Source organism: Odocoileus virginianus, unplaced genomic scaffold (assembly GCF_023699985.2).
Source record: "Odocoileus virginianus isolate 20LAN1187 ecotype Illinois unplaced genomic scaffold, Ovbor_1.2 Unplaced_Contig_20, whole genome shotgun sequence".
Classification (NCBI taxonomy): domain Eukaryota; kingdom Metazoa; phylum Chordata; class Mammalia; order Artiodactyla; family Cervidae; genus Odocoileus; species Odocoileus virginianus.
In genome coordinates, this window is record NW_027224337.1 from 708,255 (window position 1) to 721,228 (window position 12,974).

The 12,974-nt window shown below is 43.5% G+C and overlaps 1 pseudogene; it reads right to left on the reverse strand.

Annotated features, from left to right (window-relative positions):
• Nucleotides 1-8,832: 8,832 nt before the first annotated feature.
• LOC110148585 (olfactory receptor 56A1-like) lies at nt 8,833-9,759 on the reverse strand (annotated as a pseudogene).
• Nucleotides 9,760-12,974: the final 3,215 nt, after the last annotated feature.

The window sequence follows — 12,974 nt, forward strand, 5'->3', positions numbered from 1 at the left end:
GTAGCCCACCAGGTTCCTTGTCCATGGGATTCTCTAGGCAAGAATACTGGAGTGGGTTGCCACGTCCTCCTCCAGGGGATCTTCCCAACCCAGGTCTCCCGCATTGCAGGCAGATTCTTTACCATCTGACCACAAGGGGAGCCCATTTTACATATAGTACTGGGTATATGTCAGTCCTGATTTCAGATGTGCACAGCAGTGAATGTCAACTTATAGCAAGCAGTAGTGAGCAGTAGTTAGAAGCAAGGTCTTAGTTTCCCAGACCAGGAGTCCTCATCACTGAACCACGTGGGGCCAGCAGTTAGAGCCAGCATCCCTAGTCTTTGCCTGCCTTGTCAAGAACAAATTCAGGAGAGGAGGCAGAAGGTAAAGAGTAAAGTAAAAAGTTTATTGAAAAGTACTTGCAGAAAGGGGCACAGGCAAGCTCAGAGAGAGAGTCGCACCTTTGGGAAGTTTAAATCTTTTATAAGCGGGCAGCTTTCTGGGTCTTTTCCTCTCTCAGGCCAATCACCTTGCTTTGTCTGTCGCCCCTGTTAATCTGTTTCAGGACCCTCCCCGGGGTGCGCATGCACACCATTACCAAGATGGGTCTCAAAGTGAAGGCTTCTGGGAAGAGCAAGACTCATCATGGCCTGGAATTATTCTCTGACTTTTGACTCCAGGGAGCCTTTCTGCACATGTATAGTGTCTCCCTTGTCCCAAAAGAGGAGGAAGGGGAGATCCCTCAATCCTTTACTCGACAGAGTTTTCGCCTCTGTCCTTGCCTTGATTATTCCCTTGACAAGCTAACAGGCAACAAAGACTGGCTATGTACCCTGTTTCTGTGTTACTACCATTTTGGAGAACAAATGGGAGGCTCACTCATTGTAAATTTCTCAATTGGAGCCCACCTATCTGTTGCCTCAGGAAATGCAAATGGAGGCTGGTTGATTCTAAATGGCCAAGTTGGAGCCCTTCTATCTCCTATCTCAATCCCAATCTCCTGATTTATCCCTACCTCCGCTTTCCCCCTTGGTAATCGTATGGTTGTTCTATATTTAGTTTATAAAATAACCTCCATAATGTTCTCCATAAAGGCTATACCAATTTACATTCCCACCAACAGTGTAGAAGGGTTTCCTTTTCTCCACACCCTCTCCAGCATTGATTGTTTGTAAATTTTTGATAATGGCCATTCTGACCACTCCGAGGTAATATCTTATTTTAGTTTTATTTGAAGGAGATGAATATTTTTAAAGTGTATGCCTCAGCAATCAGAAGCCTAATGTCAGGCACTTACATTATAATCAAAAATGCTACCGGTCAGGTGCTTACACTGCAGTGTGATTCTAGCACCTGGAATTGACCTAGCACTAACATATCAAAGGGCTTCCCTGGGTAGCTCAGCTGGTAAAGAATCTACCTGCAATGCAAGAGACCCCAGTTCGATTCCTGGGTTGGGAAGTTCCCCCAGAGAAGGGATAGGCTACCCACTCCAGTATTCTTGGGCTTCCCTGGTGGTTCACTGGGTAAAGAACTTGCTCACAGTGCAGGAGACCTGAGTTCCATCCTTGGGTTGAGATCCCCTGGAGGAGGATATGGCAACCCACTCCAGTATTCTTGCCTGGAGAATCCCCATGGACAGAGGAACCTGGTAGGCTACAGTCCATGGGGTCACAAAGAGTCAGACACAACTTAGCAACCTAGCACATACATTTCCCAATATAGGCTTCCCAAGTGACTCAGTGGTAAAGAATCTGCCTGCAGTGCAGGAGATGCAGGGTTTGATCCCTGGGTCAGGAAGATCTCCTGAAGAAGGAATGGCAACCCACTCCAGTATTTTTGCCTGGGAAATCCTATGGACAGAGGAGCCTGGTGGGCTACAGTCCATGGAGTTGCAAAAGAGTCAGACATGACTTAGTGAGGAAAACGAACAACATTTAGAAAGCAACTGCCAAATATAAATGAATTTGGCTATTAGAGAAAGTTTTTGGTAAACAATTAAAATAATTGTTGACCCTAATATCTTTTGAGCAGGGAACAGGCTACAAATACAATACTTCCAAAAGAAGTCACATGCTCCAATGCCTGCTTCATTTAATGTCATTGGAGACAACCCCCCAAAAAAGAACAAGGGGAACATAGAAAACAATGGTCAGGAGATATTCTCCCAAAGAACATAACCGGTACCTAGTTAGGGATCTTCCCCAACTATCAGGAGATTAAAATGTGATGCCTGCCCCCAAAGCATTCCAGCATTACCATTGACAAGTTCCTGTGAAAAGTATCCCATGCTTCACTTTCAACTTAGAATCTTAATAGCTAGTATCCAGTTTCTGCTCCACCACTAAATATGTGATGGAAGAAAGAAGATGATGGCCTAAGAGGAACCACATCAGGACTGATGAAGATGACCACACACTCCTGGCGATCTTGGACTCTGTGCTGCCTTCAGTGACTAAATGAGAGTTTGGGTAGCCTCGCTTGGAAAGAGTCAAGTATATGTTACACGTGAGAGTCTCTCATATCATTTCTCTTAAGAAATAAATATTTAGTCACCTGGCCTCTCCTCTAGGCAGCTAGATTTATGTGAGGATTCTGGCCAACACAATGGTAAAGAAAATGATGTAAATCTCTCCCAGACTGGCCCCTAAAATATCCCACAAGATTCTGCACACTGTCTCCCTTCGTTGTGTGGCATATTCATGCTCAGTCATTCAGTCGTGTCCAACTCTTGGTGACCCCATGGACTGTAGCCCACCAGGCTCCTCTGTCCACAGGGATTCTCCAGGCAAGAATACTAGAGTGGGTTGCCATTTCCTTCTCCAGGGGATCTTCCCGACCCAGGGATCAAACCCACATCTCTTGTGTCTCCTGCTTTGGCAGGTGGATTCTTTATCACTGAGCCACCTGGGAAGCCTCACTGTGTGAAAGTCAGATGCAGAGCGATCTGTGAAAGTCTCTAAGGGCTTAGAATGCAGAATACCCAAATATGACAGAAGCATGGGTCCCTAGATGACGACATGAAGCAAAGGCCCCATGCACTGAAATCAGGATGTGGATGAAAAGTAAACATATTGCGTTAAGTTCCTGTGGTATCTTTATTGCAGTCACTAACTTTATGGGCATTTATTAATTCAATATATCATGGATTTTGATGTGTACTACCTTTGCTATCTATAATTTGGAGCATGAAAAAACTTCAGGAAACCCTACATTTATCTAAAGTAGAAAAAATATAGATCAATCCCTAGACAATATAGTAGGAAATATAGATTTAGTAGTGAATATGCCTAATTTCTCTCTCTTCACTCTTGTGCCTGTTAGTTGAATGACCATTAGTATTTTATCTTTTAACTCAGTTGTCTCTCCTGCAAATTTTCAAAAATGATAATTCATGGTATTTTGACCAAAATCTCTCTGGAAGTAGTTTACCTCTTGGTAACCATCTATGCTCATCACTATTGTGCTAATCACACATTAAGCACTCAATAATTAATTTTTGGTTGTGTAGATGAAGAAATGGAAAAAAAAGCCTGCTGGCAAACGAACCGGTCACAGGTGCAATCGCCGAAATACCTAAGAAATAAAGACTCGGAAAGATGGGGTTGAGAGGGACGGAGTCAGCTCTCGACTGAAACCGACAACCGACAACTTTATTGAGGGGTAACATACATATATATGCTAACAGGACTCACTAAATTTAGATCAAGGACATGTATACGTGCAGAATCGCAGGCATTAGTCTTCGCTCAGGAATTTTATCTCAACTCTTTAAGACTATCAGAGCAAGGGACTGGCGTCTTAGTATGATTACAATCAGTTAAAGATTATCATGATTACAATCAGTTAAAGATTATCTAAAGATTACCTAGACGTAAACCATACACAGGAGCCTGACAATCTCGTCAGGAAAATGGGTAAAAGGTCGCTACAGCAATTTCCTTGAGGGAGGTGAGAAAGGCCAACCTGCACTTTTTTGGCGGGACAGAGAGGGACCTCTTGATCTCTCTCAGGGCCAAGAAGGAGCCTGAGCAGTCAGGCCGGCTCCCCGCAACTGTTTCATATGGTCCTTAGCAAAATACACCTAATTTAGAATTTTATTTAATATTATGATACAATATACCCTTATCAATGTTGTAGTGGAAATGAAAAGAGAAGAATGAATTTTTTTCTTTCCCTTTCCTAAGACAGAAAAGATAAACAGAACAATGAGTAGACCTGAACATTCAAAGTTTCTTTTTACTTTAACTCCTTCTAACTCTGCGTGTCTGTAACTAAGTTTGCTTTTCTGCTCCCCTAACTCTGCAAGAGCTACATTTTGCACCTGATATCTCTTCCCTTTGTTGTTGCTGTTCAGTCGCTAAGTCATGTCCAACTCTTTGTGACCCTATGAACTGCAGCACACCAGGCTTCCTTGTCCTACAGTATCTCCCAGAGCTTCTCTAACCCATGTCCATCGAATCAGTGATGCCATCCAACCATCTCATCCTCTGTCACCCCTTCTCCTCCTGCCCTCAATCTTTCCCAGCATCAGAGTCTTTTCCAGTGAGTTGGCTCTTCACATCAGGTGGCCAAATTATTGGAGCTTCAGCTTCAGCATCAGTCCTTCTAGTGAATATTCAGGGTTGATTTCCTTTAGGATTGACTGGTTTGATCTCCTTGCTGTCCAAGGGACTCTCAAGAGTCTTCTCCAGCACCACAGTTTGAAAGCATCAGTTCTTCAGTGCTCAGCCTTCTTTATGGTCCAGCTCTCACATCCATACATGACTACTGGAAAAACCATAGCTTTGACTATATGGACCTTTGTCAGCAAAGTGATGTCTCTGCTTTTTAATACACTGTCTAGGTTTGTCATACTTTTTCTTCCAAGGAGCAAGCATCCTTTAATTTCCCCTTGTAGTTCTTCTGTTTTACATATCAGAAAGAAGACTGCCGAGCCACTGAACTGCCAGACTCAATTACTGGGTTACTGATGCCAGTCTATGACTATTTTTGAAACAATGCAAGAGGAAGGAGACAAGATCCTAACACCTTTGTTCCTCATCACTGACTCCTGACTGCGAGCCCTCATCTTATACAGGTCCCTAGACTTCTCATGCAGAGGGGGCACAGTTCTTGAGTCATGAGTCTACCCTGTTCCCCTCTTGGCAGACCAAGAATTAAAGCCACCTTTCTATTTCCTCCAAACTCTGTCTCCGTATTTTTTATTTGGCTTCAGTGGGCAGAGAAGCCAAGATGTAACCCAGCAACATGAATATCTGATTCATGTGATTGATATAAAAGGAATCAGATTGTAAATTATTATATCATTTTATTTTTTAATCTGTCAACCCCCTCACAGGCTTCTGAGCAGGAAGTACAGTATTTTTGTCTCAAATCTACCCTAGCCCTCCCGCTGAGTGTTGGAGATCCCAGGAATTTTTCAGAGTTGTCAGTTTCCTTTTAAGAATGAGAAGAGGTTGAGAACCAAATTCACTCCAATATTGCTATTCCTACTGAAAGCCACAGGGGGGCACTGCTGACATGTCAACAACGAAGCATTTCTTTACTTCTTGCAGTGATGCTATCCTGTTTAGACTCCCTGGCTGCCCAGTCTTGATGTCCCACAGTCCGCCTTTGAGGTCATACCTTTCACGGTTAACACCCGCATGCTCAGAGTACACCCCGAGGCACACTACAGTATCAAATGGCTATGTGCTAAGAGGCTCCCAAACTCCACTATATGATCTGTGGAAATGTAGTTTTGCTCCCTCAACAATGTCTAGGTCTTTGTTTTGAGCATTGATCACCGGCATAGACTCTCTTTCCTCCAGGTAATTTAATTCCAGGGAACTTGTTACTTTCTCTTGCCTCTGAATCTTGATTTAAATCTGCTCTGTTCCTAGAGAGCAGGGTTCAGTGGTTTCAGATCTTTCTCAAATGATTCTGTGTTCCTCATGTACATCTGACTAACCTGAATGGCCTTGACAGATCAATTTTCTCCCCGTCCCCTTGTTCTTAGTACACCCCCCTTCTAGTACAACTGGACCACAGTTAGCAAAGTGACCCTTCCCAGACCTTCTCAGATAACTGAAAAAGAAATCATATCCATCCATTTTATTTATTTTTTTCTCCCAGTTTTATTGAGATATAATTGACATGTAGCACTGTATAAGTTGAAAGCACACAACAAAGACTTGACATACATATATTGTGAAATGATTACAACAAAATTTTAGTTAACATCCAACATCTCACATAGATAGGCAAAAAAATGAAAAATAATTTTTCCTTGTGATGAGAACTTTTAGGATTTGTTTTCTAAGCAGCTTTCAAATACATCACAGAGAAGTATTAACTATAGTCATCATGTTGTACATTGCACCTCCAATACTTATTTATAACTGAGTTTGGACATTTATACCCCACCAATTTAAAACTCCTTTAGTTTATGCCACTTCATTCTATCCACTCAAGACAGCGCTCAAAGATTTCTACTAAGTACCTTTGCAATGCTATGATTACTTTATAGCTGAGTTGTGTCTGCCCTTCAAGACCAGGCTCTTTGAGTTACCCTGTTCCTCCATCCTCTTTATCTACATGTAGATTCACCCCAAAGCCTGTCTTGGTACCACTGTGTCTCATTCCTTAAACCACTTGCACTGGGCTTGACAATTCTGAGAAACTGTGGTCCTCTTAACCTTAATCATCTACAGAAGACTCTTATGAAAATTAAATATTATTATGCATAAAAACTGGAATATTGCAAGTGTTCAAAATATTTGAGCTTTTAATTTCATTAGTATTACTATAATTATCAGTACATTGGACATTGCAATTATGAGTATCATATTAGGCAGGAGGTGTTGAAGTTGGCCCTTCTGTCTTCTGAGGAACAGTAGGAGATGATGGTAGAAAAAATTATTTGGGCAACCATGAGATGGAGAGAAGTCCTATCAAAGAATTCCTTTTCAAAAAATGACAAATACTGAATCACATCTGTGACTCTGGCTTGAGAAAATGAGAGCCAGGTCTGGGGGTATTAAGAGCATTATCTTGCAGAGAAATGGATGTCATTTTTCCTTTCAGGCTGTTACTGAGTGTGGCTTTAGAAGAATCTGCCCCTGGAGCCCATATCAGCATCGGCATGCAGTTACTTTTATCCCCATAGGGTGGGGCAGTGGCTCTCCGTTCCTCTTAGCAGCTTAATACCAAATTCTTTCATAACTCTGAAAGCTGCCCCTACAGCATTACGTCACATCTCTTTACCTGTCTGCCCTGGAGGACTTGACTCTATCTCCAGCTCACTGGGTGGCATCCTATACTGCAGGGACTGGATAACTGTCCTTCATGGGGTCCTAAGTTTTCAGACTCAAACATTTGGAGCTGTGCCAGTAATTAGCTCTTGTCACTCAGAGCTACACCCTCCCATCTAAACATCTCGTGATGCTGGGGCTTAGACTCTAGGACTCTCGGCCAGCTGGATCCCTCTCAGTTTCTACCTACAGAGAGCAACAGAGAAAGACTGGAAGGTGGAGCGGTGGAGAGTGGGGTGGGATACTTGTTCCTTCCCTTTTCATTAGTATCGCTCAATAATGCCTCTTCATTTTGGCAGTGAAATATGTTTTAGCTTCCAGGATTGGTTGGTTGGTTGCTTTGGATTTTGTTTGGGTTGGAGTTTCAGAATTCCCAGAATCAAGTCAGCCTCTCTGAACTCCCTCAGAGATATCAGCAGCAGGATAGAGTCCTCCTTCAGAGGTCTCTGCCCCAGCTCTATGGGCACCTCCTCAAAGCCCTTGTGACACTAATACCAGTCCGAGGCAGCGCCCCTCCTCAGAGCTGTGAGACCCAGGTCAAGGAGCCCACCACCAACCTGCTGGCTCCTAATGACCCAACACTTCCCAAGTATAAGGTTCTTCCCTCAGGTACTATCTCTGTGTTACTTTAGCATCCTCCCCTTCTTTTTTCCTTTTTTTTGATTTTCATGTCTCCAATACTTATTTAATCAAGTGCTTACTTTAAATTCTCTAAAAGTAACCTATGAGATTTATTTTGTCCTGAATGGATCCACTTTTATCCACAAACATGACACTTTGCTCTGTCTTTTCACCTTCAACTAAAGTTCTTGAGATGAATCAATAAATAAGACCTGCCTTTCAGTTCACCGCATGTGCCGCTTAAACCCATGGGGACATGGCCAACTTACTGTCCTGATTCCCCAATTTCTTACTCCCTTGGTATCCACTCTCCTCCCACCTCAAACTGTTTCCTCATTCTCTAGACTCCCTGAGGACAGTGAGGTGGTTTAGGACATGGTAAGAGGTTAGCATTGGTTTATTATTATTATGAATGCTCTTTTCCTGTGGTCCTGCAGGGTTTTTGTCACAGGACTCTGTCTTCTCTGAGAACTCATCACTCTCAAAATAGGAGATACAGGCAGGAAATACCCATGGACACCCAGAAGGACAAAACACAGGCAAAGGAAAGTAGGGTGGGGCATTTCTGTAGAAAGACACCAGGCTCTAGAGCCTGGAATTTAATCTCTGCTCTGTCATATATCTGCTATATATATGTGTATATATTTATATAATCTGTAGCAGATTTTTTCTCTTAAAATCATATTTATTTTCTACTATGTAAAATGGAAGTGATAGTAGCTGCATGAATGTTGTGAAGATTAAATTGCTTCACTCTAACTGCCCAGGACCAAAGCAGTTGCCCAAGAAAAATGAGTTTCTTCCTCTTGCCTATTCTCTCCTGAACCAGGCAAGAACAAAGGAAGAAACCAGGATCAGGCTTTTCTCTAGTTCACGTCTGTGAAAAATCACTGAGAAGGAAGGGCAGATAGAATTCTAAATCTGTTTTACAAATTCATATCCCTCTCTGCAGCAGTTTCTGAATTCCTTGCTTTATCTCTTTAGTCCAAACCCCATATACAATAGGGTTCAAGGCAGGGGGTATGAGGTGATGAAGGACATTGAGCAGGATCAGGATGTCCATGGGGACTCTCTTTCTGGTCACATTTGTCAATACCACAACCAGAAGGATGGTGCTGAAGAAGAGAATGAGGATGAAGTGAGAGTCACACATGCTCAGAGCTTTGACTGCAGCTCCCTCAGCCTTGAACTTGAACACAGTTCTTAGGATGAAGACGTAGAAGATACGAGTGAGGATGAAATCTGAGCCCAGTAAGATCCAACCAGCCACAAACCGGTAGATTGTGTTCAGGGTGAAATTGTCACAGGAAATCCTGGACACAGACAGGTTGGCACACGTGCAGTTCTCAATGACATTTTCCCCACAATAACGAAGCCTGGCAGCAGGAATGGGAATGGGTAGAGTGAGAAGGGCATTTCGTATGACAATGTAGGCACTAGCTTGGCCACAACATGGTTAGTGAAGATGGCTGGGTACTTCAGTGGGTGGCAGATGGCCACATAGCAGTCATAGGCCATGACCAAGAATGCACAGGACTCTGTGGGGATGAACATCTGAAGGAAGCAGGCTGAGAAACTGATGGGCCTGAGGTCAAACCAGAAGATGGCCAGCACCTTGGGGATGACGGTGAGGCAGAGCACCATGTCCAGTAGGGAGAGCAGGCTGAGCAGGTAGTACATGGGCTCGTGCAGAGAGGCCTCCAGCCGGATGGTGATCAGGAGGGTGGCGTTGGCCCCCATGGCCAGGAGGAAGAGGAGACTGAGGGGCAGGGACAGCCAGAGCTGCCAGCTCTGGTGGTTAGGGAAGTAGATGAGGAAGAATTCAGACTGAAGGAGTAGAGTAGTTGCTGGGTGAGCTCATCCAGTGAATCCTGAGCTGAGAAGTCTTGTTGACTATTTGCTTGGTCAGATACAAAAGGTAATTTTGTTTAATTAGTTTCAAAAGTATAGCTCTCACTCTGTAGGTCGCTAATGATATACAGAAGAAGGAAAATTCCAGGCAATATCCTAAAGATAGAGTGGTGGGACTTGACAATTAATGCTGCTGTTGCTGCTGCTGCTGCTGCTAAGTCACTTCAGTCGTGTCCGACTCTGTGCGACCCCATAGACAGCAGCCCACCAGGCTCCTCTGTCCCTGGGATTCTCCAGGCAAGAACACTGGAGTGGGTTGCCATTTCCTTCTCCAGACAATTAATGCTACAGTCTATGAAAGAGAAAAAAAGAATCAGTGTAAACACTAAGATTTGAAAAGAGAATAATGATAGGTAGTAACCTCAAAACATTAAAAATGTGCAACAAATTAAGTCAGTGTGATACCAGTTTAAGAAAAGCAAAATGATAATAGTATAAAGGAGAAGTTGCTTTCTCCATGAAAATTTTAAGGAGCATAGGATCAACCTGTCAGCTAAGCAAAAGTCTAATAATATGAGAATATGAATGGTCATTAAATTTTATTGAAAGGGTGTCATTAGTGATCCGGACATGGGTAATTCATTGGACTGGTGGCAATAGAAACCAGAATGAAAGGAGCTGAAGATTCAGTGAGAAAGTGTAGCTAGAGAAGGCTGGCTACCTAGCTAAAAGGCTCATTTCAAGCTTGCAGGTAAAGGAAAAAGCAAGACAAGAATGAAACATATTGTAGCATGCCTATTTGGGAAAAGATCACAAATTCAGATGGAAAGTAAGATAATTGAAGTAGTTGTTTATTAGGAAAGAAACTGTTGGATTTTGAGGGGGAGGAGCCTAGATGGCGGAGGAACAGGAAGGGGAGAGCACTTTCTCCCCTACGAATTTATCGAAAGAACAATTCAACACCGAGCAAACTTCACAAAACAACTTCTGATAGCTAGCTGAGGGCATCAGGCGCCCAGAAAAGCAGCCCACTGTCTTCGAAAGGAGGTAGGACAAAATATAAAAGATAAAAACAGAGACAAAAGAGCTAGGGACAGAGACCCGTCCTGGGAAGGGAGTCTTAATAGAGGAAGTTTCCAAACACCAGGAAACCCTCGCACTGGCGGGTCTGGGGGAAGTTTTCGAATCTCAGAGGGCAACCTAACTGGGAGGAAAGAATAAATAAAACCCACAGATTACGTGCCTAAAAGCAACTCCCAGCAGAAAAGTACCCCAGACGCCCGCATCCGCCACCAGCAAGTGGGGGCGGAACGGAGAGGAGCGGGCGGCATTGCTTAGGGTAAGGACCGGGCCTGAGTGCCCTGAGGACAATCGGAGGGAGCTTTTGTGAGTTACCAACTTAAACTGTGGGACAGCAAAAGAGAGAGAGAAAATTAACCGGCCTGAACACACTGCCGGCCGTTCGCAGAACAAAGGGTCTGAGCAAGTCCAGAGGAGCTAGCCGGCTGCGGACCGGCCCAGCCCCGCCGGAGGCAGGAGGCAGGGGGGAGGGGAAAGGGGCAGGCTCGGTCCCAGAGATGGCACCCCCTACTGCACTGCAAACAGGCCTCCAGTTTCTAACCAAAGACTTCCTGAGGTTCTGGATGGTCGACATCTGCCGGGAGGGTCGCAGCTAAACAAAGGGCGGCATGCACCTGACTGGCGCTAGCTGAAACTGAGGCTGGGGCCACGGAGGGGAGAAGGCGCACTGCACCCAGGGAGAGTGCGCCCGTCAAGCTCCTGGCTGCCTGAGCTGCTCGGGCCGGGGAAGGCACAAAACGCAGGCGCAACCGAGTCCGCGCTTTTGTGGAATACCCGAAAACTGGAACTGCACGCAACGCAGGGCACGCTCCATATAGAGCAGCCGGGAGCCTGAGCAGTGTAGCTGGTGAAAACAGCGCCCCCCCTTCCTCGCAGCACAACAGAACTAGCGAACCTGAACAAGAGACCACCTCCGCCCGCCTGTGTCAGGGTGGAAATTAGACACTGAAGAGACCGGCAAACAGAAGCCAAATAAACAAAGGGAACCGCTTCAGAAGGGACCAGTGCAACAGATTAAAATCCCTGTAGGTAACACCAACTACACCGGAAGGGGCCTATAGATATCAAGAAGTGTAAGCTGGAATGAGGAGCTATCTGAAACTGAACCAAACCCACACTGACCGCAACAGCTCCAGAGAAATTCCTAGATATATTTTTACATTTTTTTTAATTAAAAATTTTTTTTTCTTTTTTTCTTTTTTATTTTTTCTCTTTTATTTTCTTTTAAAATTCCCTATTACTCCCCCATTACTCCTTAACTTTCATTTTCATAGATTTTTATGATTTTTTTAATTAGGAAAAAATTTTTTTTCTTTTTTTTTTTCTTTTTTTTTTCTTTTCTTTTTTCTTTTTCTCTTATTTTCTTTTAAAGTCCTCTATTACTCCTCTACTACTCCTTAATTTTCATTTTCATTTCACTATAACCTTGCAAAAAAAAAAAAAGAGAAGCCCTATTTTTAAACCGAACTTCATATATATTTCTAAAATTTTTTGTGTTTTTGTTTTTGTTTTTAATATTGTATTTTTAAGAGTCTAACCTCTACTCTAGATTTTTAATCTTTGTTTTTCAGTATGTGATATAAATTTTGGACATTTAAGAATCCAATATTCAGTTCCCATTTTTACTCAGGAGTGTGTTGATTACTCTCTCCCACTTTTGACTCTCCATTTTCTACCTCAGAACACCTCTATTTCCTCCTTTCCCCTTCTCTTCCCAATCCAATTTTGTGAATATTTGTGGGTATCTGGGCTACAGAGAACACTTAAGGAACAGAGTCCTGTGTAGATCTGTCTCTCTCCTCTTGAGTCCCCTTTTTCTCCTCCTGCTCATCTCTATCTCCCTCCTCCCTCTCCTCTTTTTCATGTAACTCTGTGGACCTCTCTGGATGTCCCTCACAGCGGAGAATCTTTTCACCATTAACCTAGGAGTTTTATTATCAGTGCTGTATAGTTGGAGAAGTCTTGAGACTATTGGAAGAATAAAACTGAAATCCAGAGGCAGGAGACTTAAGCCCAAAACCTGAGAACACCAGAAAACTCCTGACTACATGGAACTTTAAGTAATAAGAGACCATCCAAAAGCCTCCATACCTACACTGAAACCAACCACCACCCAAGAGCCAGTAAGTTTCAGAGCAAGACATA